Source organism: Pectinophora gossypiella, chromosome 3 (assembly GCF_024362695.1).
Source record: "Pectinophora gossypiella chromosome 3, ilPecGoss1.1, whole genome shotgun sequence".
NCBI lineage: Eukaryota > Metazoa > Arthropoda > Insecta > Lepidoptera > Gelechiidae > Pectinophora > Pectinophora gossypiella.
Genome location: NC_065406.1, coordinates 12,455,355 through 12,480,237, shown reverse-complemented (window position 1 = coordinate 12,480,237; position 24,883 = coordinate 12,455,355). Strand labels below are relative to the sequence as shown.

At 36.8% G+C, this 24,883-nt stretch overlaps 1 protein-coding gene across 2 annotated transcripts in view; it reads right to left on the bottom strand.

Annotated features, from left to right (window-relative positions):
- The window catches only part of LOC126382055 (reticulon-4-like), a 96,526-nt gene that overhangs the window by 40,918 nt on the left and 30,725 nt on the right, over nucleotides 1–24,883 (bottom strand). Inside the window, exon 3 of one of the 2 annotated variants that reach the window (XM_050031742.1) lies at nucleotides 15,017–15,069. The exons of the other annotated variant lie outside the window; for it this stretch is intronic. The gene's annotated coding sequence lies outside the window, so the exon portion shown is untranslated. The remainder of the gene's footprint in view (nucleotides 1–15,016; nucleotides 15,070–24,883) is intronic. 2 annotated transcript variants of the gene reach the window in all.

The window sequence follows — 24,883 nt, the reverse complement described above, 5'->3', positions numbered from 1 at the left end:
GTTTATTTTTATTTTTTTAAAGAACGTCTAGGGCCCTGTGCCGAGGTTTTTCTTGCAGCTTCTTTTCCCCGGCTATACAGGTTGTGAGAAGCTGCAGTAGTTTTAGGCGGATGAGACGTTCGTTATGTAAAAATTGACAATTCAAAGTGTAACTATGTTACCTACGGAATAAAGATATTTTGAATTTGAATTTGAATACATACATGTATGCAAAATTTCATGATTATTGGTGTAGTCATTTAAGTGTGAAAGAAACGAATAAAAGGAACTTGTCACTTAAGTACGTATTTATAATATAACATAGAATTACGATAAAACTGAAGAATTTCCTTAGTACATACGTATCGCACACCTACAACATTTAAATTTTGTACCGGGTGATAGCCCTCAGCGCTCCCCATTTGTCTAACCTAGTAGCTAATGCCATCTACGGCAAATCTACAAAAGGCCACGTCATAAAAAAAAACGCCTACCACAAAGGATCCACAAGTCTTTAGCGAATTTCACTTGAAAGACCGATCGATTGCGAAGCGGCTACGCCTTGCAACATCGATTAGCAAGCGCCAGCATATTTTGTTAATTGACCGTGAAGGATGTAACTTAATTACTTCACTGTACTTTTGTTGTTGGTTTTCGTACTTACAAGTACATGTGTAATAGGCAACTCATCATTAATTTAAGAGCCACGCTCTTGTCTGTGTAGCATTCTCCATCCTAGAGCAATGGTTTCCCTCTTGCCTTCCGCCCCGCAGTACTCTGTCTGACGCGAGTGAGATGGCGCCCAGAGTAGTCTATTTCAAAGCCGTACTAAGACTCTTGTCCTCCGCCTCTGAATAGTACTGAAAGTTACTGCTGCCCTCTGTCAGGTTCCAGATTACAGTCCCTGTGACTCGCCTCTTCCGTCCTGCATTGCCATACCGATGGCTCCCATCTCCGCCTCTGCAACCGTTGAGGTCGTCACCCGTACCCCTGAGCAAGGGTTCTACAATATACCCCGTAGGTCTGGGTAACGGGGTAACAGATAACTAACGATACGTAAATACTACTGTAACTTTTCGTTATCATTTAACTTATACTAAGTGGTTATCTACCATGTTGATGGTTGTCACCTTTGAGGCTTCTTAGTCGTCCACACTGACATACATTGAAAGTCAAGCTGTAAAAACATTTATGGATTGCATGAGGAAAGTAGTAGTCTGTTTTTTCTTCTTCTTATCGATCAAGGTTATCAATACCTTTATAGCCTTTAAGACATTTTATAGATTGCAGATAAAGGTGTTTTGAAAGCCATTAAATAGTTATCCTTTAACCTTTACCTTCTAATATCACACTTTCCTGCCGCGTATTTCCGTTTTTCCTCGATAACACAACGCAACATTAATCAATCATTTTATAAGTTAATCATTTAAATCTTTGTAGGACTGGCAAAATGGAATTTATTTTACGCAGATTAGTGTTGGTTTGTGTTTCTAAAAGTAGAACTTTATTACAATCTCCAGAAATTAGCCACTTTTGACTTTGTGTAAATATAATTTACTACACTTTAATTTTTATTAAAAATATAAGTAGCAATATTATTTTTACTTAGTTTCCGTAATATATATGAAAAAAATGTAGTTATACGTTGGTACAGCGTAAGATTATCTAGTTAGTGTGTTAATAATAACGAATAAGTGAGGAATTCCCATTTGCTTTTTCTCTTTGCAATCACGTGTACACTTTTTATTCAAGTACTGCACGTACTCAAGGCTAACTAAAACACTCTTCGGAATTCAAAATTCGCCGTTTAATCCAAAATTGAAGTCTTGGCATGTACTTGCGAGGCCAAAAGCACGATTACCATAAACCTTTGGAAGCAATACCAATGACTTTAACATATAAATGCCTATGATCGCAGATTCATCGCGGGTCGTACAGCCTAGTATTAAGCAACGGCTGTTGCGCCATACAATCTGCATACAATTGTTAAGCTAACCTGTTCCAGTTGAAAGCGTGGATTAACTATGGATTCGATAGTGATGTGGTTGAAATATTCGGTTTTGGATATCGATCCTTTTACCATAAGAAGTAGGCCACTGTAGCACTGTGTGTCATTTCTGTTTTTATTGTGTTCTGGGAAGCTAATGAAGCCACATAAAAGCAATTCAACTAAAAAAGCAATATTTTTATACTTAAATTGCTTTTATGTGGTCTTTTTAACTCTGTACTATTTTTTTTACCTTTACAGCGAATTGCAACATAGATAATATTTACTATATTTTTCTTGATAATTTAATTACTTCGTGAATAGAATTAGTTGAGGAGATGTGATTAAGTTGTATATAATATTGATAACCCCATTAGTTACAAGATTTTCTAGTGATCACTATAAAGTACTTAATAGCTATAAAGTCAACCATCTTTATTGCTCATTTTACTTTTCACTTTCTATCTTTCTCTGTTACATTGTATGACGAGTACAGGATTAGATTACAAGTTACTTTATAAGTAATTTGTATCAATCAACTGGGCAAACTACCATTAAACCACCATACCACCATTACCATTTTTTTTTGCCGTGTCGTGTGTAAATGTTATTTTATTTTATTTTTTATTTTTGTTTATTTTTTAATCGTTCTATTACTAACACTAGATTAAGTTGTTTATTGCTTGTTACTAATCTCTATTGAACATGTCCGAAATAAACTCTTTTTATTTTTATTTTTTTTAAAACCAGACTAAAATTGTCATAAACACCAATGATTGCTAAATAAATGTTGCCACGTAATGGAGTAAACCATACCATAAGTGTAGCTCATCTCCCTAGCGTTATCCCGTTTTTCACAGGGTCCGCTTACCCAACCTGAAGATTTGACAGGTCCATTTTTTTACATAAGCGACTGCCTGTCTGACCTTCCTACCCGCGAAGGGAAAACCAGCCCAATACATGTTAGGTCACATACATAGCTTTCCTCATGATGTTTTCCTTCAACGCTGGGCACGTGATAATCATATATCCAATCCTGAATTCGAAAACAAAAACAATCATTGGTTTAGACTTGTGCTGGATTCGAACCTGCGACCTCAAAGTGAGAGGCAAGCGTTCTACCAACTGGGGTACCACGGCTCCACCATAAGTGTGGCTAAATTGAATAAATATTTTCAAAGCTTAGCCTTCGGCGGTTAACCTTTAATAGGGTGATTTTAGAAATGTTTATCATTAGATAAAACGTTTGAAGCCTCAAAAGAAGCGTTTGACCCGTAAAGCCTCCTAATCTGTATCTATATTACACAATCGTGATTCCTCTAAACGTTTGCAATCATGCGCAAGGATCTATAAACAAAATTGAAGGTAGTTTGAAGGGAGCAATTAGAGGTGAATTATTGTTTTTTGATGCGTCTACAGTTAAGCTTTATGAAGGCAAGGTCAAGAGTGTTTATATATTTTGTACCTATTTCCGTACTGCTGCTATTTACGTCTCTGCGTAACCCGGTGGGAAATAGGCGTGAGTTTATGTATGTATGTATGTATATTCCGTATTGCATGTTTACAAAAGAAGATGTTACAAGAGTTACAGCTGACCTCAGAGAAAAGCGGCATTAAGTGTAGTAGGAGTAAGTACTTGATTCTCTTCCTTGGCCATCCACACGTTCCACGTGTCTGTATGCTTGGGCTTAAGGCCGATCAGCCGGTGTTATGGCCTACCGACCGCGGGTCACGGCGCCGATTCCCAGGACACCGCACCGGCGTGGGAGCACATTGTCTCCACGCTCCCAATCACACCATCGACTAAACCACCTCTAGACTCCTCTGGCTTTAACCAACGTGACTGTAGTATAGAGTAGCTATCACTACATAGTATAAAACAAAGTCGCTTTTTCTGTCCCTATATCCCTATGTACGCTTAAATCTTTAAAACTACGCAACGGATTTTGATGCGGTTTTTTAAATACATAGAGTTATTCAAGAGGAAGGTTTATATGTATAATAACATCCATTAAATAGTGGAGAAATACTGTTATTTTTGAGATTTTTAATGTGATGTCGTAAATAATTTCATTTTTTCCTCAGCATTGCACCCGAGCGAAGCCGGGGCGGGTAGCTAGTATTGTAATATATCTATTATTACGTTATTATATATTAATGATTTTGTTCTATATCAATTATGGCAGTAATAAATCAGATGTAGTCCCAAACGCTTGTTTCTCTCGATCTCCCGATAGCCGATCCTTACATTATCATAATATCAATCCCACATACATTTTTATTACTGTCACCGTCGATAGTCGCATTCGTTTGCAATTTGGCTAAGACCCCTGATAACGCTACCGGGATACAGCCTTCAGAGTTCAATTGTCCAGGAAGTAGTAAATGTCATTTGTAAATCTACAGCCATGTCAAAGAAAAACTTGATAACGGTTGAAAGAACTTTGTCACCACATAACAATACAATAGAACCCATATCGACGCATTTTTTTTTAAGTGACTTATTGTAGATTTTCCGCAGATGGCATTAACTACTTGGCCGGACAAATGGGGGGCTCTCACCCGGTACAATATTTAAGACAACAGGCCTGAGGGTGCCCAGTTGGGCGGCAACCTCGGCTCAGGGCGTCGTCTGAGAGGAAAAATATTTGAAAGAATTACTCGACCCTAGTGGGTCGATAGCGATAAGCGCTGATTGAGGGAAATCGTCGACCACGCCGGCGGGGACGGTAGCGCCCGCTTTCGCTACTTAGTCGACAAAATGAGTTTTATGCGAAAAATCAAACATCAGCGTCTGTTTGGTTATACCGCCGATGAATCACACCAGCCCACATTGATACCACATAACCTCAGATTTACATGATCATTGTCAGATATTACAATGCATTAATTAATTAATTGCTTCATTATCTTACCTTGTGCCTCTTTGTTTCCATATTTTATGGTTGATTATCTTGTTATAAGGGCAAATAAGTTGCAAAATTTTGAATGCACCCTCAGGCCTGATGTCTTAAATTTTGTATTCACTGAGGGCCCTCAGTCCTCAGCGCTCCCCATTTGTTCGGCCAAGTAGGTAATGCCGTTTGCGGCAAATCTACAATAAGTCACGTCAAAAATAACTTACAAATTAGAGTAACGACTAACACATTAATCGTAATCTACAGTCCATCTGCCATCTCCCTAGCATTATTCCGTTTTCATAAGATCCACTTACATAACCTGAAGATTTGTTAGGTCCAGTTTTACAATGACAATCTACAGTGACAGTGATAAAAATACATATACGTTTTTACAATAAAATACCAGTAAATATTTTTAATTTGTCAGAAAATAAATTTAAAGCTGAAGCTTTATGTAAAAAAGCTTATTATAAGATTAATGACTACCTACATGATAAAAATGTCTGGTATTTAATGTGTTCCTCTAGTTATTAAATAACTTGTAATGTATACCCTATTGATTTAAAAGATGTGTCGCTGTTGCAGTTTCTTATCATCTCTTCTCCTCAGCCATAACACCTTGCGAAATGACGTAAATTCAAAAATGTTACATTGACCTTCAACAAGTTTATCCATGATAATTAAGTTGAATAAATGATTCTGAATTCATAGAGTTGACATGGGTTCTGCACACCCCAGATTCCATTAGGGATCACAGATGAGGTACATAAAAGAGGCTTGCATATGATTATAACCTTACTTGCGGTCTCGTAAGGCAGTATCGGCCAGAGCCAAATACTAACAATATATAGAAGTTGCATTAGAAAGGTCTGGCATACAACGACAACAACAGAGAGGTCGCTGAGTCACGCATGCGCACTACGGTTCAGCCTTGAAAGCTTTCATACTGATAAAAACAGAACGTCACTGATCACTTCAGTACCGCGATGTGGCAGCGTGATCTAATCTTCTCCTACCTTTACAAGTCAGATAAAATTAGTAATTATACGTATAACTATAGTTAAACCATCCACGCTCGCATTATTCATGCTACTTTTTGAGAGCCCAAAGCGCTCTTCAATTTCTTTGACCTGCAGGGCAAACACGCGACGTGATAAAATTATCGATTGATTGATTTTTTGTCGAAATCGCTAAGTTATTTTCCCTAACATGCATCTCACGTGATTTTATTCCTATTTTGACAGTACGACATGACTCATTTCGGTTCACATATTGCCACCAATCGACAAAACAACATAATTATATCGTTAGAATCGATAAAATGACCGTGACAAAATTTTATGACGTTACGCATGTTAGCCCTACAGTTCATCATCATCAGCCCATTAACGTCCCCACTGCTGGGGCACGGGCCTCCCCTATGGATGGATAGGGAGATCGGGCCTTAAACCATCACGCGGGCCCAGTACGGATTGATGGTTATTAACGACTGCTAATGCAGCCGGGACCAACGGCTTAACGTGCCTTCCGAAGCACGGAGGAGCTCGAGATGAAAACTTTTTTTTTTGTGGTCACCCATCCTATGACCGGCCTTTGCGAAAGTTGCTTTACTTCAAGCTAAATTACTCAATTGTATACCAATATTTTATGTTTATTTTTATTTTTTTAAAGAAAGTCTAGGGCCCTGTGCCGAGGTTTTTCTTGCAGTTTCTTTTCCCCGGCTATACAGGTTGTGAGAAGCTGCAGTAGTTTTAGGCGGATGAGACGTTCGTTATGTAAAATTGACGATTCAAAGTGTAACTATGTTACCTACTGCATAAAGAAATTTTTGAATTTTGAATTTGAATTTGTCAAGGTTACTATTGAGCAGGGTTAATATACCAATTTTAAGCCTGTCAAACTAAAATAAAATAAGTTATGACACCAATCGGCACCACTCAGTTGATCAATGATCAGTCGCAAGTGAGTCAGCGGCCTTGAGTACGAGCTTTCAACTGTTATGCAGAGTATTTCCGGTCCTGTGCACTTGATTGATTGGACGGAATTAAGAAAGGTGTTTTTAAAATTGTACCCACAGATCACAAATAACTTTGATGTTCTGGCTGAAGTTTGTATTATTTTAACGTCTGGCAATGAAAAGAAATGTAAATAATTTGGTAAAATTAAGTATAATTTAATTTCTATTATTCCTCAGTTTCGATAAATAAATTCAAGGTTACTTTAATTAGTAATAATTTGTATTTAAGTAGTAGTATTTTATATATGTATTTGATCGGTAAATTTTGACAATTAAACTTAGCTTTTAATGCATAACTTTTAAATAAATCGAATTTCGCAACAATTCCATTACTCAATATTTTATCACCGTCCAATAAAATCGATCGATTTAAACATGATTCTGAATTCAAAATTACTTGGGACCGGTATTTGGTGATATAAATCGTGAAGTGTAATTACGTGACAGCCTATAGCGCATGGCATAGCGTTTGCGACCCAATTCGCCCCCACTAATCTTTATATTCGACCTCGGAGTGACTTTGGATACCTACGTAGATAAGCCGAAATGGATCGCCATTGTTATAACGACAGTAATTTTAATTTAATCTTGTTTATCTAATAAGGTTCATACGAGTATGACCATGCTTTCTTGAATTAAGCAGCTAGAGACAGAAAATGTTATTTTTCTACAATTTTGAGGAGATTTAGGTCATTAAAGTTACAACTTTAATTTAACCTTAACAAAAAAAGTAAATTGACCAAACTGCTTTTTAATTCCAACCTCCGAGGTTTGACCACTAATTTGGTCTTAACACGCGAATGATAAACTTTGCGAATTTGTGGTGCTAACTTTATTACATTTCCAATTTCTTTCCAATTATAGTGATGAGAGAAAGATGATCGATCGAGTCATTACCGTGACCACGCGTGATTCAACTCAGTGTAATTTTTGAAGGTAAGTAACTGTAACTTAGCGTACTGTATTCTGTAATGAGGTAAATGAACTTGTGTGGGTCGGTCGCGGACCATTAGTTGTGAGTAGCTGGTCAGATGATTAACCTCTTGTTAATTATTAAGCTTGCTCTGAAATATATCCTTCTGTAAATATGTTTACACTTTTTTTATAGCTGGTGTAGCTTGTGTCTGAATGATGACAAAGTTGTCCAGTTATAATCCTTTTACCAGTTTGAACAACTTATGCAATGAACATGTTTTAAATTATTAAGTATAGTTTCCGTTTACGTTTGAACTGTATAGTTCAGCGTCAATAAACGAATCCTTTAACTTCACGAGTAGGTGAGTCAATTCGGCTTTAAAACAAGATGATCTAAACCGTCCATCACTGCACAATGCTCTCTTTTCTCAGTACCCACGTAATCACGTTTTATTATCTCGTGTTTTCCACTTTTATGATCAATCCGGGAATTGGATTCTGTTATTTTAAACGTTGGAACTCGATTCGCAATAAAACTAAGTAACTTGTTGTTTTTGTTTGAAATCGTACCCGCTTTATCTTCATCGAGATGGTGTACACTCGCTTTGTTTCTACAAAATGAAATTGACATCGGGATACGATTTATATTTATTGCACAATAAAAATTGACCAATACTTTGGTGATGGACTGGTCAACCATCACCATTGTCTTCTGATTACTTGTGGCTCTGCCTACCTCATTACTAGTTACTGAAGTTGTTATTTATGTATCGTATTATTAAGGATTAAGGACCACAACAAAAACAAAACCACTGCCATTCAGTTTCCACAATAATGCACTCTTCGTCTTCTTCTATCGTGTGGGCTGTGAACTTGTGAGGTCGATTACCAACCTCTTCAACTCTGGTGTCAGGGTTATCATTGAGCCGCCAAAGGCCCCTGACATGACTCATGTAACGACTGCGTACATACATCAGTAACTAGTAACCGGGACCAACGGCTTAACGTGCCTTCCGAAGCACGGATCGTCTTACTTTCGGACAAGCAGGTGATCAGCCTGTCCAAACCAAACTAGGGATCACAAAGTGATTTTTGTGATATGTCCCACCGGGATTCGAACCTAACCTAACCTAAATTCGAACCTCCGGATCGTGAGCACAATGCTCAACCACTGGACCATGGAAGCCGTTAATTAAGCACTTAGTACCTAGTTCTTATAAAAAAAAACCTACTGCATCGAACCCTTTCATCGTAACAAGGCCAAACCGCGTTCCGTCTAACATTGGCCAATAATGTCTCAGAATCGTGATCAGAGTCGACAGTAAGAATGCTGTCTGGTGCCTTTTTAGATCGAGCTGTGACGGACCGGCCGAGACTAATGTTGCTATTGCTTGGCTGTTCATATTTAGTGACATTTTGGCAATCGACACAATGTGTTGAGAAAAAACACAGGTACTTAATAGGTACTTGCCATGGTTACGAGTAAAATATGAAGTGCAGGGAACATTAAGCTCAGTAGTTCTTACAATAAAACTTATATTAACTTACTAATGATAGGCGGATGTTGACGAAATTCTATTTGTAGATGAAACGTTGAGACTTGAGACAATAAAGGTGAATCATCACTAAACCTTCTGACAATGGAGGCTTTATATTCAGCCTCTCGAACACTTGCACCGACTTGTTGCAAACGTCCGTGTCTTTGCTAGCGGATAATAGGCAGGCGAGTTGGCATATTGAAAAGTTATTCATCTGTTTGGAACTATCTTCAGAGTATTTAAAAATAAATATTATCAAAACGTATTGTTCACATTTTAAAGCATCTTAGCAGAAATCTACTGGAGCACTGTTTTCTATGTGTGGAAAGCCTTCGATACAATTTGGCACAGCTTGATCTAAAAGCTTAACTTTCCGAGTCGAATTATGTCAAATATATTCTCAGACAACGCCTTAAGCTGTGGTTCGCACCCGACAAGGCACCCCCGAGCGTGTTGTCTTAAATTTTGTACCGGGTGAGGCTCCTCAGCGATCTTCATTTGTCCGGTCAACTTCTTAGGGCCATCTGAGGAAAATCTACAACAAGTCACGTCAAACAAACCCTATATTATCCTATCCTCGTTTCTACCCTATTCTCAGGATGTAAATAATCAGATTCTGCAACCGTTCTCCTACGACCGATTCGCCATTGGACTATTTGTCGACAGGACGATACGTCGATTCGTCTTCATTCTCTACGTAATGCTGCGTTGCTCTACTCAAAACCAATGATATCATTTCTATTTTATTTATACATTTATTGTTACAAAACATTATTGACATAAGGTCGTTAAACCCCGAAAGGGTTAAAAAAGGGGTTAAGGGTTTATAAAATATTGTAGCTCCATCCTCTACACTCAAAACTCTTCCTTGACAGTGGAATAATTAATTCATCCGCTTCCCGCTAACAATCGAACAGGTGCACTAAGCTTTGAAGAATTTGGGTGCGGGTGGCGCGCCTGCGCTTATTGACTTCAATTGAATTAATCCTCATAACGAACTGCAGAACGAATTGTAATCGAAAAGGAATGTTCGTTTAGCATAAAGCTCAATTGTTGCAATGTGCAACAGACTAATTATTTGCGTAAAATATGCGTGTTATAGCGGGTACAATAGAATAGAAGCAGGTAAGTATTGAGAACGTTGCGCAAATATTTGCAAAGATCAGAAACGAATGAGCTTTTGGAAAACTTTATGTAATCTTTTTCTTCTATCGTGTGGGTTGTGAGGTGATTTACCAACCCCATCAACCCTGGTGTCAGGGTTATTATTGAGCCGCCAAAGGCGTTTATGTTTTTATGGCACATAGTAGTACTATATTAAGAACCATTTCAGAGGTTGCGTAATGAAACTACTAGAAATCATCTCAACTTTCGAAATGCATTTGTAAAGATTTATTTGATTAAAAGTCTTATTATTATTACCAAAAACAGATTCAATTATTACAAAGAGAGAGTTTAATCGGATGTTTTGTATTACTTCGCCTTTTAAGATCGAAGATTATCTTTACAAGATGATTATTATTGTAGTTCAATCAACGCCTTAAGTAAAACACCTGTAAGTCTTTAAAAGAAAGTTTTAAACTAGATAAAACAATGCTTAAGTTTCACTTGATATTATCCAATTGGTCATAAATTTGGTTACGCAAGTTTTTGTTGCTACACGGAAACAGAGGAAGGGGAAGACAAGACTTACAAGTCTACATGTTCACAAGCTACAAGTTACAAGTATGTGTAAATTACGTCCATCAAAAAAAGTAGTGGTATTGTAAAATATACTTGTGAAATAAGTATTGACATTTGTAACATGTAATTTAAGTATTTGTCAATAATGAAAAATTTTACAAGGAAATTTGCTTGTAAGATTTGATAAACGGGGCACAGGAAGAGTTTAAATGGAATAGATTAAAGTAAAAGCGTCAAGTTACGTCGTGTCGTATAAGGAAGTGAAAGAATTGGAATTTGATAATCAATAATCATAATAGAGAATGCTGCATCGACAAGAGCGTGGCTCTTAAACTAATGATGATGAAGTTTCTTTGGTTATTAATTCTCAATGTTGTCCAATGTATCATTCGATCAGTTTCAATCAAAGGGAAGGTCGTATGATCATACTGGATGATCGAGCTTATATCAATTGAGAACCATTGTTGTAACCATATATCAAGTTAATGGTGATTTGTTGTTATTTGCCGTGTGAAATACAATAAGAGTGCTCCAGCGGCGGTATAGGTCATGAACATAGATTTATGACGGACGGCAAAAGAGTCCCTTAGTTGAAAGTGAATTTTAACACAGTGATGTGATGTCAAGTCAGGAGCCTTTGGTGGCTAATAACCCTGACCCCTAGGTTGTAGAGCTCCGTCATGAACCAATGATTGATGAAGAATGTACGTTATAATGTTCGATTACAATTATATTGAAGTATTATCAGTACACCCCGCCAAATATAGGCATACAAATTAATAATATTATAAACGCGAAAATTTGTGAGGATGTACTGATGTTTGTTACTCTTTAACGCAAAAACTACTGAACAGATTTTGATGAAAGTTCGCAGTAATGTAGCTTATATATGGTCAAATCATTTCACGTGAATGAAGAATGACCGAATGAAACTCTCGGTACCACCCAAGACAAAATTCAATCACAAATTCAAGTCTCAAATTAGTAATTCGCAACGCGATTGTCTTTCAATCGCTGCGATCATGTGGACGATGACTTTGATGTGCCGCTGCTAGGGTTGCCAGAGTCGAGGGCAATATATTTTTTCAAACGGGTAAGCATTTAATTGCATAATGGCCCCGAATCCTGCACACACCTCCTAATTTTATTTTAAGTTATACCCGTCATTTTCTAATCCGCCGAAAAGGAAAGGGACGGATGACTGACAACTCTTAATTTTAAAACGAATGAGTTAATGAATGAATAACCCGAGCGAATCAAATAGGTATCTCTGGTATGCAACCCGTTTGAAGTGAGCTGTCAACTTAATTATGTTGAGTTATTGGCCGAAGCAATTAAAATTTTTAGAGGGTTGTTTTAGATTTCTGCCTAAAATTGACGTGTGCCCCTTTCTTTTTCAGCGCATAAGAAAATGACAGATATAACTTAAAATAAAATTAGATGGTGTGTACAGGAATTAGCACTATTGCCTAGATAAAAACATTTACAGATAATTAGAACAGGAGCAACAGTTATGATTTTTTCGAATCGTATTTTTTTATCCCTGCTCGGTATCTAAGCCACTGAATTTAAATTTATGTTTATTTTTTTCAAGAGGCCTATGCCCAGCATTGTGGCGCATATAGGCTATTTATGTTTTATGTGTTATGAATTTGAATTCATGTTTGGATCATAGATATCTTATGTCACGTGGTTTTCAGGATTTTTGTCCTTGCCCCCTTTTGTTAATGGCAATAAGCTCGCCTCTATTACATGGGACTTGAACGTAGCTGGCGAGGAGTGCATCCTATAAACCTCTGCTTACCCTTCGGGTATACAGGATGAGTTATGTTATGTGTTGTGTATTTTAAATGTTCAGTCTTTTCTGTCGTCTGGCATCCCTAGTACTTGCACGCGACTGTACCGTTACTTCCGGCGGATGCGGCGGTTACATCGACAAGTAACCGCCATCCATTGTAAGAAGTGCGGCTCGATCTATGATACAGATCATTTTGCTTTGTGATTGCAGCTTTGTTACTTGAAAGCTCTGTACCTTCATTGGATGTTAGGATACGAAAATATTTTTATTTGTAATTGGAATTCTTATTGGAACATTTACGCGTTTTGAAATAAAACATTAACTATTTGTAAAACACAAAAAAAAAACCACCAACCCGCAGTGGAGCAGCGTGGTGGAGCATGCTCCGTACCTCCTCCGGTTGTTTGAGGGGAGGCCTGTGCCCAGCAGTGGGACGTATATAGGCTATTTACGTTATGTTATGTTATGTATGTTGTTAAACACAAACCAACATACAGTTATCTAAAAATAGAAAAACTCCTCCAAAGCATCACACCGAGGCAATGTGCCCAAAAGACCGGCTGCATTTGATTTTTGAACAGCTAAAATTAACCCTTTCACAAAAATAGCTGCCAGCCCTCGGGTCGTGCGTCGCCTCAACGAGACGCTTCGAAAGGTCCTTAATGAAACTTTTTGTCTCCGGGTCAAATGGTCCCATCGTTTCAACAGCAAATGGTACAAATAATGATAGCTTAGGTTAGGTTATAGTAATAGGTTATTGGAGTAATAACGTAAATAAAATAAAATAAAATATATAGACAACACACAGTTTTCTTTTTGGTTTTATATTGATGTGACTTTATTGTAAGTTTGTTTCAGAGGGTATTAAGTACTTGCCCGGACAAATGGGGAACACTGAGGGCTCTCACCCAGTAATAATAGAAATCAACTAATGCACTAATAAGTAGTTACTTTTGATATTGGAATTTGCAGTAATAACCATTGATCGGACATTTGGGCGCTAACGTACCAATTTATCCTATCTTGTATGATCTGTAGTGGACACATACATACATAAACTCACGCCTATTTCCCATCGGGGTAAGCAGAGACTATGGAATTCCTTCCTTCCTCCACATTCATCAATCGTTCCATACACGCACGCCGGTTCAGAGTAGATAGTACTGAACCTTTTCTAAGGACATCTCCAATTTGGTCAATGTAGGTACATCCTTCTGGGTCTAAGACTTGTGCGATAAATATTTTTTTGTCAATATTTAACTTTTTTTTATTTATTACTTATGCAAACATATACACATAACACATAATAAATAAAAAAAAGTGTAACAAGAACCAGAAAGGTTCGTACGTACACCTTCGTAATACGAGTATTATATTTTTTTATCAAAACTTAGGTAGGTACTTATATACATTCAAACTATTTATTTAAATAATTGTTTATGATCACGATGTGAATCACGTTTCACTTAACAAACAATCTGATTTTACCTACTTATCACAAAGAACCACGCAAACACATTGGAGTCATAATAACTACATGCTATTATTATACTGCAAAATCCACAATACGCATAAAAAGACCTTTAATACAATTTACATGACTATCTAACGTCGTATTATAAACACGACCTATCCTACCTATGACCGTCAGGTTGTTTTCACCAGTGCCTGCGACTAGCCTGCGCAAGCGCATGTGAAATGTGCCCGCGGGCGGTGTCTCACGGCCGTCTGCCCACGACGCACTTTCCGTTTCTATAACGATGTCTGTGTTGTTTTTATGTGATTATATATGTATTAAGTAGAGACCAGTTGAGTGAGTTAAAAAAAAAACAGACGATTTGGAATTTTTCATATAATAAAATCCATACAATGTATACTGTAATGCAGTGATTTTTGTGTTGAATAATTATGGCCATAGACAGACAAAAAGTTTAAGTTCACCATAACTATGAAAGAAAATTATTTATTTTAGCTGCTAACGAGGAAGCTTATGCCCAGAAATGGGCCGTATATAGGCTGATTATGCTGTATATACGTAGGCTGTGTTTGCAGGCTCTGTCTACTTCTAACAGACGTGATGGAAGTACATAAAAGTCATCTCTGTTTTTGCACATGTTGTATTCAGTATTTATGTCAATAGTGTAATTTCAATAGTGCTTACATCGCAAACGATTTGCAGAGTAATCTATGTGTACTTACATATTATGTGATTTTGTGTGTGTTTAGAATAGATGAACGTGTCCGATGCAGATCTGTAAATGAAGAAAAACAAATAATGCACACGTAATGTAATCAAGTATATATGTATATCTAAAATTGTTACGTAGATAAGTATATACCTATCTATGTTTATAATTGTCATGTAAATTCGTGAATTAGAAACGCAGGTCCACGCGGATACGTAATACAGTCATAAGCAATATCATGTACCCACTTTAGAACCCTGTCGCACTATCATATTTGACATTTAATCAGACTTACGGTTTAATTTGTCAAAAAAGTTAATGTGATATGGGCTCAAAGTTATATATTAGTACTCGTGACCGTAAAATGGAAAATAACAGTTTGACTTTTAGTCGGTTTCCTTGCCTTGACCAAAGAGTGTGTGGTGTTGTGTGTGTCAATATTTGTACATAACCATTTTATTGAGAGGAACAACGTGATTTTATACCTATTAAGATAGTTTGGCCAATTTGGCCACACAAGAGTATTGTCTAACATGTTTGTGTGTATGTAAAATTGCAAGGTAAGTTACTGTATTAAGAAATTCAGTTACGTTTACTACTTTTATTTTTAAATTCTACATACACAATTTTACGTGAATCGGGCGGCTAAGTATAAATATGTAGTTTTACTAACAATAAAGATTTTTTTTTATAAAATAACGTAGATTTCTTTATGTTACTGGGTATTTTATATACAGTTTGGAAGAAATACCGACACGATATAATTATTTTGTCAGCTACTCTTCCAAAAAAAGAAAAATATATATTTTTATTTAAATTATATTTGGAGACGCATAATTAAATAGGTAGAAATTAAACTCTATTTTATCATCCCAGTCACATTGATGATAACATATTTGATTCGTCAGAGTAATTCATTCAATCACTCATTCATTTCAAAACGAACAGCTGTTGATTAACAGATGGATGGATGATTATCCATCCCGTTCCTTTTCAGCGGATAAGAAAATGACAGGTAGAACTCCAAATTTTGTCCTTACTTAAAAGATAATATATCCTCCAGGTGTCTACAAGAATCAGGACCAGTGTAGATTGGTAGGTCCTACACATATGACATTGCATAGATAGAGTATTGCAGCACATATTATCCGCATGATATGCGCTCGTTATGTTTGACAACCTGTTCGTTTCGACATAGATCCAATGCCAACACCTTAACGACATGTTTATCTATGTTAACATCATAGCAATTACGCGTACTAGTGCTGTGGCGGGGATTTTATTGCTTTTTGTAGGAATTCGTTAGAAATAATGTTAGTGAAGTAAGAATTATTATTGTGTCAGTGTACTATTTTTGGGTCAAGAAAGTCTTGACCCAAAAATAGTACTTACTAACAATTGTTTTATAATGAAATAGTCATCAGTCTATACAATGTTATTATGCTATTATCCACATGCCAAAATTGAAGGTAATAATATTTTGTTTTTATGTATATTTAAATAGATACACTTTTGGTACAGCACTTGTCGTCAAATTTATCGATGTTTAAATTGCCGGTCGATTTAATGAGTTATTATCGATTATTTACATTAAAAGTTACTCTAAAAGTGAGAGAGCTCTCCTGGTTTGAGACTGTCCCGTTACCAGACTGCTGGAAGAGATTTCTATTAGAAATAAGTTGAACCATTTGTCTGTTCAGTGTCTGATTATGTCTTTGTTTCTTTGTACAATAAAACGTGAAATAAAATAAGTTAAGAGTGTATGAGAAATACTATAATTCTATGCCATAGATAGACAAGAAAAAGCCAGTACAATATATGGATGCAGGTGTAGTGCCTATACACGGAAATGTCTGGTTAGATTCAAATCAAAAGGCGTTTCCTTTTACGGATTTATTCCGAGATTCAGGAAACGATCAACAAAGAAATAATACTACATTAAAATAATACGTTTCCATATACCATACAAATATTCTAAGAAAAAAAATACCGCTTAAGTACGTCGTTGATGTCTTTTGTATGGAGAAGTTAACCAGAGACAGAATAAGGAATAATAATTACGTAAAGAACGGCAACTCTCCGCTCCCCGCTAGCGGCTGAGTTAAGTTTACCTCACCCCCCTCGGTCTTACTTTAGTCTTCAATCGTATAGGCGTCACACACACAGATGCGTAAAACGAGGTGTTTTGTATGAAGGGTGTGCCAAAGAACCAAATCAGCTTTTGGGTCAATTAAAAAAAAGTTAAGTGTCACGAACAATAATACATCTTAATAATGACTTACTTACAGGGTAGACTCAACTTTATTAGATGTTATCTTTAAAATTAAAATAACTATTCTCTGTTCTGACTCTACAAGAAATATTAATTTGTTTTATATCATCTCATCGCTATTATTTATCAGTCTACAATCAAAATTAGACCCAAAAACCATGGCCAACGACCTGTACTACCTGAACCCAAGTACTTGCTTAAAGAATTAGATGAAGTGATTAGGCGATTATAAAGAAGAACAGATAAAAAATCTATAAAAAAGAATAGGTTTTTTTTATAAATCACCATTTCAAGCGTTATTACGTTCTTTCCCGTTTTTTTTTGTAAAAACGGGATTGCGTTAGAGAGATGATCTTCAAGCCTTAGTGTTTAACTTAGAGTAACACAGGAACACAAGACCGTAGCTTCCTTTATAAGACCATGGGCCTGTTTAATAAACTTTACAATTGTAAATTACAACGACAATTTGGTGCTCATTACGTAGCTAATATGAAACTACAAAATATTTGTGATCACAAACTCCGCAATGTACATCTCTCATAAAAACTAAAAATAATTAATAATTTACATTTATTTATTAGTACTTAATTTACAATTGTAAATTTTATTAAACAGGCCCCAGATAATATAATTAAATCACTTGATCGCAATCCATAGTCTCTGCCTACGGGAAGTAGGCGTTCGGTTACAAACACTCGGACATTGGATGTTTAATTACTTTTCTTGTACTAATTATGCGTTTCACTAAAATCACTTTTTCCGGCCAAGTAGTTTCCGGCCAAGTAGTTAATGCCATCTGCGGCAAATCTACAATAAGTCACGTCAAAAATAAAAAACTAAAATCACACTTAGGTTGATTTGTTGAACACTCGAAGATTATCCCCATGGTGCAATGTCTAGGAATCGATGCCCCAGAATGTGTTTTTGTTGAAGTAACTAAATGTATACGTAATATACTTAATTAAGTACTCATGCCGTGGTTACACGGGTTTTGGATTTCAATCTAGTTATTACCCATATTTGTAACATTTTTCTACATGTTATAATTATTTCCTTTTGTGTGTACCTTTTAAACAAACAAATACTTGTATGTCCTTACCTACACCACACCCCGGACACTTCATACAAACAACCGCGTTTTACACAGACACCACACATTGACGTTATTGTACACATGAGTCTGTGTGTGTGACGTCTGATGCCATACGATTAATTTCTAAACTATGTTCAGGGAGGGGTGGGGTGGGGGGGGGGGGGGGGGGGGGGGGGGGGGGTTGAGGTAAACCTAGCTCAGACGCTGGTCGTAAGCGTACTTATTTCTTATTTTCTTATTCTATGCGGAAACGCAGCACGTCATTGGTGTGCAGGGTGCGGGCCAGCCCCAGCAGCATCCTGAGCGTGTTTGCGAGTAGATTTGACTGTCAGTACATGCGCCATTGTTGTATGATGCATTTACTGGCAAACAAAAACTACTAGTAATTTTAATTTTATTGTATTTTAATTTTGGTTTTAATCTTTTTTTTATTTTTTTAAGTGTGTAATTAATTAATTAATGTAATATGGACCATCATGTCTGAAATAAATGATGTTTTGATTTTTTTTTATGCCTACACACTTTTGTATCACAGATCTGATCTGGACTTATCATGAACTTTACATACATACATACATTTGGGGTAGGCAGAGACGATGGAATTCCATTTACTACGATCCTGACACCACTTTCGCTCCTTCCATTCTTATGAAACACTTCATGCATGCTCGCTAGTTTAGAGCACTCTCATCAACATTAGGATACGTGTAGTTATGTATCTTATTAATTATAGTATGTAAGTAAATGATTCTTTGTCTAATAATATCTTGAAAGGAAATAAGACAGCCTTGGACAACAATTTCCGCACTCGTTTAATCCTTTCCTAGACTAGATACCTCCTTTACCTTAGTATTATACTAATTTATTAATGGTTAAAAGTGGAGTGGTTTCGTGGTAAATGGATTGATATATATTGGTTTTTAACATGGAAGGCTATGGGGCTGTTGCATGTGTTAGAAAAAAAACTACCACTAAATTAAGCGTGACTATAATAGAATATTTTACTGCGGCAAAGATAAATTATTTAAATGCAAATATAGAAAGAGCACCCCACAGAAACCCTCCGTTTGATTGAGGGGAGGCCTGTGCCCAGCAGTGGGACGTATATAGGCTGTTTATGTTTATGTTATGTATAGGCGCTGTAACCACGTGACCATGGAGGCTGTGAATTTCTGAAATGTAAATAAATTATTTGGAAGAAAGATATTTGCAAGTTTCAAGGAGTTAATATGAAAATAAGGAGTTATTATTATTATTTTTTTTTCTTCTTTTCTATTTTTTTTTCTTGTATAAAATGTTCTTTCTCGTATAAAGTATTAGCTCGCTGTATAAGCATATTATTTATTCCGTAATGTCCGAAGGTTGGGGCCTGGTGATCTGTAACACAGGCCTACGCCTATCACAGACACCAGTCTCTCGCCTGCTTTATTAACCTGTACCTGTATACATTGGATATTGTACTCAAGTTCTAAGCTAGTGAGAGAAATAAACATTAATTTTATTTAAATGACACTAATTACATTTATGTACCTAGTGGTAGATCTAGTTATACCCTATACTTATCACGTGTAGTAGAAAGTTCACTTGCCATTTACATCACAAACCTCGCAACATGGAGATCATTGGCTGCTCATTATACAGTCAATTACTAAATTGAAATGATTGATGGAGATTGAGCGTGTGTTGATTGAAATAAGGTGATTGAGAAAACAAACATGATTAGGTTTAGTTGAAATTATATTGAGAAAACTATTCATTAGAGGAAAGGATGGCAAATGTAATCCCTCATACGTCTGTATGATTATCATTGTCGCAAAGAAATGCACTTCTTTCTTTGTTTCATACGTTGAATGATTCATTATTTTATTAAGCCGTGACATTTCTGAAGTAGCGAGGTGGAGAATACTCCATACCCCATCCGGTAAGTGGAGGCCTGTGCCCAGCAGTGGGACGAATAAAGCTGTGTTATCTCTCGTGAGGAACAGATAAATTCAGTCATTTGATTTTATCTTCAGAGGGCAGCAGTAACTGTGAGTACTATTCAGAGGCGGAGGACAGCTTTGAAATAGACTACTCTGGGCGTCATCCCACTCACGTCAGAATTAGTAGTTCCCCGGGGCGGAAGGCAAGAAAGAGACCACTGCCCTATTTGTCGATTTTATCTTACTTATATGAGAGATAAAATTCCTTGCCTTGATAATTTTACATGTGCATATCGATGTACGCAGATATCCAACATTATACATTTAAGTGAATATAAGTAAAGATCGAGGGAGGAGGAAGAAGTCGTGGCTGCGGAACATCCGCGAATGGACCGGCGTTATAACTGTAGAACAGCTGTTTTGTCTTGCGTCTGACAGATAAGAGTTCTCAAAGCTGGCGGCCAACGTTCAGTAATGGACATAGGCACTGGAAGAAGAAGAAGAAGTAAAGATTACCAAACTCTCACTTTACTTTACTTTTTTTTACTTTACTTTACTTGTAGATATAGAGTGAGAGTTTGGTAAGCTTTACTTATATTAATTTACATGTATAATATAGCACGGCTCAGTACATATATCCGTGCTATATTGCTGCGTTATGACTTATGTATCCAATAACATGCATTATGGTGACCAAGTTTATTCCCGTCCCTTTTTAACTTCAACTGCTTCGTCATTAAAAAAAAACTTTGCCCGTTAATTCTAACGTAACCCTACACGACACAAGTTTACTCACAAAACGCAAGTTTATTACAATCTTCAGTCGCCACTGTGTTGAAGCATGTACACCATTGATACCATGTTGTAATCTAAAGCTGTATCGTAATGTAACAAGAACAGACTGTTATTTAATTACAGTATCTCGAGAAAGCTTTGTATCAGTGAACGGATCGGTAAAAACATTTTGTAAAAAAACAAATAAGAGATAAGTGAGCAAAACCGTCGATTCGTTCGATAGTTCCGGCTGGCTTCGTAAATGTGTTTATTGAATATGCAAGGTTAATGCACTGTTTGACTTGACAAGCTTGCCAATTTGTTCTTAATAACATATCCCTGAATGTATAGGCAGAGGACTATAGTATAAAGGGTGTTAGTGACATCGTAACGAATACTGAGAGGGATGATTCAGACCATGATTCTGAGTTAATATTAAGTGGAAGTTTCCGTTGCAAAATTCATGATTTTTTTTAGTTTTTTTTTAATTATTTTCAATTCTATACTTTTACGATCGACAATTCCACTTGATATTAACTCAGAATAATGATCTGAATCATCCCCCTCAGTATTCGTTACGATGTCACTTACACCCCGTACCAGTACATACATGTAGCCATACAATTAGGTATGGTTGTTAGTGACACCGTAACGAATACTGAGGGGGATGATTCAGACCATGATTCTGAAGTGATATTAAGTGGAATTACCTGTCGGAAAATTCATGAAATTTTTGTGTTTTTTGAAATTATTTTCCGTTCCATACTTAGCGATCGAAAATTCCACTTGATATCAACTCAGAATCATGGCATGATTCATCACTCAAAAGTTTTCGTTACGATGTCACTAACACCCCATACAAGTACATACAGTAGCCATACAAGTAGGTATGGGTGGTAGGTGGATGATTCAGACCATGATTCTGAGTCGATATCAAGTGGATTTTCCTGTCGGAGAAGTCATGAGAGTCCTGTATATACCCACTCCTCGCCACGCCAGCTATGTTTAATTCAAATTACTGTCTCCCAAGATACAGGTTTATTCCTAGTATAGGAGACAGAGCATACTGTGTTTTTCTAGATAAACTACTAATGTTACTCTGTGTACCACGTCTTCTTTTTGAGAAATATGTATAATGGAGGGCGAGTCTATTGCCATTAACCGGCCACAAATCCTGGAGTCTACGTGATATGTATTATCTATGCCCCAACCATGAATTCATACTCATAAAGTCGCTCTCGTGTCCGGTAAACAGAGACAGATAATATATATGTATACTAAATAAGACACATAATATAGTTGTAATTTGTTTATGTTATTGCGTTGTTTCTGACAACTGATAATTTAGCGCCTCATCATTTATTTTAACACACAAATGCGGCAGTCTGTAGCCTTGTTTATGTTTTAGGAGTTTATATCTAAAGCAAGACCGACGATCTGGGGCCTGTTTAATAAAACTTACAATTGTAAATTACAATGACAATTTGATGTACATTGCGGAGTGTGTGATCACGAATATTTTGCAGTTTGATATTAGCTACGTAATGAACATCAAATTGTCGTTGTAATTTACAATTGTAAGTTTTATTAAACAGGCCCCTGGTGGACGATCGGGCAGTGCAAGACCGATCGTCGTCGCCTATGCCCAGTAGTGGGCGTCGTACGGCTGATATCATCATTATTGATGATGATCTAAAGCAAGACTTTAAAATAAATACATATCTTATGTATGTTCTAGTATGTCATCAAAGACTTCATGCATGCTTGACCTTTCATGACCTTTCTTTTAAACATCCTGTATGCGTATGCTTTTTTTTATCGAGGGGAAATGCCTACCGCATACCCTCCCACCGCGGGAGCACGGTGTGTATGCCTTTTTTTTGTTTTTTTTTTTAACGTTGGGAAATGCATTTACGCATACCCGCCGCCATGGGGATGACAGCGGGTTATGTGGGATTCCAGGATCTCAAGTATCCCGCCTACCCACTAAAACCCAACGGTGTTCGTCTTGCCGCCTGAGTGGGAGCCACGGGGACGCGCCCGCATACTTCCGCGACTCCCAGGCGGACGGTGTATGCCTAGGCCTTCCTCTTCCAACCCTACCACTTACACTTAAGTCTACTTTTATTCATTCAAACTTGAAAACCGAATGAATAGAATTCCAATTTGATTTTTTAAAACACGTATCCTTGCAACAACCATCTTTTCTTTCAAAACGCAGCGCATTCCGTCTTTTTGGCGAAACGGAAAGCCGTGTAATAAATCCATTCAGTCAAATATGTGCAACTTATTCGTGTGAGTAACTAGTAAGTACATGTAATTAATTGTTTTACTTAACTTTGAAACGTATAATTAGCGTATTTCAGTAAGTCCACATAATGTATGTAATTACGGTTTTATTTCATGCTAAACTTGTTTTAAGGTACTTAGATAAATTTTTATCATAAACACAAGTATTGGTGATAGCCCGGTTGGTAGAACACTTGCCTGTCACTTTGAGGTCGCAGGTTCGATTCCAGCACAGGCCAAAACCAATGATTGTTGAATTTGTTTCTGAATTCATGTTTGAATCATAAATAATCATCACGTGCTCTTACTATCTTTTTCGGACAACCTGGTAATATCGGCCTTCAATGTCCTGGTCCTAGACATACAAAGGAGTCTCACAAAGTGATTTTCGACAGATTCATCGGGAATCAAATCCAGACCTCCGATCGTAAGTCCAATGCTCTAGCCACTAGACCACGGAAGCTGCTATTATAAAGTATACCACCTGCTATGTACATGACACGATATTTGATTTGGAAATGTTTGAATCCCGTTAGTGAAAGTTGTAAACTAAGAATGTTCTAATGTTCTAAAAATCTCTCCCAAAACTACATCATTATCGAAGTAAAAATCATTGTTTCTCGTAATGATTAATGTCTGGCAATCGGTTCCTAGTCAGTACAACTGGCAAGTACAATCGCTCGTTACGATCACAGAAGGCTTCAGTAAAAGTGATTCGGTTACATACCACACCCGCTAATGAACCCACTCGCTTTCTACGAGACGCTTCACAAACTAGTGTTGATAACCGACCAATATTGACTGAGATGCAGAAACCCATCTCGCGTGTTTGCAGTGGAAAATATCCAATGACATTCTATTTTGTGCAAGCTTATAAACACGAGTAGAGAGTTTTCTGACATTTTCTATTATTGTTATTTTAGAAAGATTTTCATTTGTTTATCTGTATTCTCGAGGTCCATTTACGTACATTGACCAAATTGGAGATGTCTTAAGAAAAGATTCAGTACGATCTACTCTGTACCGACGTGCGTGTATGAAACGATTGATGAATGTGGAGGAAGGAAGAGAAGTGTGTCAGGATCAAAGCAAATGGAATTCCATAGTCTCTACGTCCCTCAGTGGGAAATAGGCGTGAGTTTGTGTATGTATGTACCATTTACGTTCCACTATATAGGACAAAGTATTAACCTTAAATATTAGGGGGTATGGGGGTATTTGGGGGTATCTATTAGAAAATATATTTTTTTTTATTTAAGTACTTTACAATGATGTTATAGATAAACATATAGATATAATTATATATTTTTACTTAGTAAGTACTTAAGAGTTTTTCTGTGTTATATCTAAATATTTCTACTTTGTGAGATAGGAACTTATAATCTTTAATCGTTACATGAGCCATGTCAGGGGCCTTTGGCGGCTCAATAATAACCCCCCTCCTCACAACCCACACGATAGAAGAAGAATAATCTTTTAATAAATAAAGTAAACTTGTTTAAGCTAAGGACCACCTTTAGGTGGTTAGTA